Raw genomic sequence first — 2418 nt, forward strand, 5'->3', positions numbered from 1 at the left:
ACTGCTCTTACACTATCTTCCACTCCCTCTCCCTATGTTAACTGGGAAGTTCCTCGTTTGATTTTTGCACGCTCCAGCCCTCCCCTAATAAGCACCTGCTGTGTCAATGTACTGCCCATGTAAGCTTCATCCCTAACCCAGTACAATAAAAGCTCCAACCTCTGTTTCCGTTCTCAAGGTTCTGCAGCTTCTCTGTTCGCCAACCTCCCATGTGCTGACAATAAAGTTCCTTTGCTTTCACCCTGTTCTCTTTCTGGCCAGAGGAAGGAACCTTACAATTAGTATACACAGTTCTCATATTTACATATCCTAAGAAATGGATTCTTGCAAAGAAATATAACGAAAATGATGTTTGCTATCATTTGGACCTAGAATGTGCTCCAGAGGCCCTCATGGCAAATAAAGCCTTGATCCTCAACTTTGTACTTTGGTTAGGAGGTGCTGGGGGTCACTGGGAGTACGCCTAAGAAGAGGACTGAGGCGCTCATGTCTTCCTGGCTTTTGTGTCTTGGCTGTGGGTGGAGCAGCTGCCATGCCACCCACATTCATACAACCGCTCATGGTGAGATGGTAGCCCATCTCACGCCTACTAAAGACCTATCAGCATTGGGTCTTCCCAGTAACAGACTGGGGCCTCCAAAGCTACGAGCCAACATAATCCTTTTCTCAGGAGCCTGGGCCTAGCTCAGTCCTTTAAGTGGCTGCTTCCACAAAGCTGTCAGCCTCAGGTGGCTGGAGTTTGAACCTCACAACTCTCCCGCTGGCCAACGTGCCCTGAAGGCATGCGAGGACAAAAAAAAAAAAATCCTTATTCCATAATCCTTTTCTCTCGTTAAGCAGCTCATCTCAGATAGTTGATGCAAAACTGACTAGCACCTGTTAGGTCTTTAAATAATGAATAGGTGTGACTTTTGGGATCAGCCACATAGGGTGGCTCTCATTTCGTGAGCTTTGGTCTGAGGTCCGCAGGACTAATTTACCATCATTCACTGGTCATTCAACCAGAGGCAAGCCACTTAATCTCCTATACTTTGCTTTCTAAATCTGAAGAGGCAGAATGGCATCTGCCTCATGATGTGAACATTCAACACTGAGCTTTTTCTGTCTCATCACTGTTGATGTTTGAAGGTGGGTGATTCCCATTGGTGTTGGCTGCCCTCCCAGGCACTGTGAGACACTCAGGACCATCCCCGAGCTCCTCTCACCAGGCCTCAGTAGCACCAGCACTGCAATGGTGATGAGGAAAATATCTCCCGGGGAGGAAAAAAATCTGCCTCCAGTTGCAAATTACTTAATGAATGGAAATAATGCCAATGGGGCTCTCTGTATCTGTGCGTGTGTCTCAGTTACTCTTCTCTCATCGCTGGGACAAATACCTGACACCAAAAATGAAGGAAGGAAAGGTTTATTTAGCTCACAGTTACTGGAGTTTCAGTTCATACTTGGCTGGCTCCAAGGCAGAGCAGCACAGGGCAGAGAGCAGCTGCTCAGGGCGGCAGAACAACAACAGTGGCAACAAAGGGAGGAAGTCTCTCTCTCCCTTAAATTGCATTCAGGCTATTTCTCTGACTGAGGAAGGTACACACACCCATAATCCCAGCAGCACTAAGACCCACAATCCCAGTGGATCATGAGTTAATCTCAAACTCTAGAAGTCCCCACCCCATGACTGCTTGAGGCTTTGGGGGGACAACTAGACACAAACCATAACTGTATGAAAAAGCTGAGAGCATGCGGTCTTGTTCTCACTGATTAACAGAAACATCTTCTGTATCTCCTCTGACAGGTAAGACATAGGATCCTCCTCTCTTCCCCCTTTCTCCAGCTTTCCCCCTCTGGGACAGATACAGTCTGCTGAGCCAGATAGTTTGCTATTGGGACAATGCCCTTACCTCACCAACTCTCCTGACAAACAGAAGCAGAACCAAGCACAGATTGAGTCCATAAAAATTACTACGTTTTGAAGGAGGAAAGCAAAGGGCTCTCAAAAATCATGCTTACTTTTCTATCTGTCATTTTGTCATTGACTTTGGCTGCATTTGGGAGATTGTACTTGGATTCTCCTTGACAACTGGAGCCATAGACTACCGTGGGAAATAGATTACCATCCTATGACAGGACCCTGCGTCTTCCACTATGGACCCACTCATTTATGAATGAACTATTTATCAGGGACCATCTCTGAGCACTGCGTCGTTCTTTGTGGTGCTTCCATCGGCAAGAGAGACACGTGCATGGCAACACAGATGCACGCATGGACAAGAAGATACACACATGAGCAAAACACAGCGTCTGTCCTTGGCTGTGCTTGGCGCTACTTTAGGGTGATGATCAGAGCGTAACATGACCATGCACAGGGCTTCCACCTCGTCATCTTTCCTCTTCCTGCACAGTTTAAATATCTTTTTTATTTTTATC

The sequence above is a fragment of the Octodon degus genome, unplaced genomic scaffold (assembly GCF_000260255.1).
Source record: "Octodon degus isolate 3935 unplaced genomic scaffold, OctDeg1.0 scaffold00329, whole genome shotgun sequence".
Classification (NCBI taxonomy): domain Eukaryota; kingdom Metazoa; phylum Chordata; class Mammalia; order Rodentia; family Octodontidae; genus Octodon; species Octodon degus.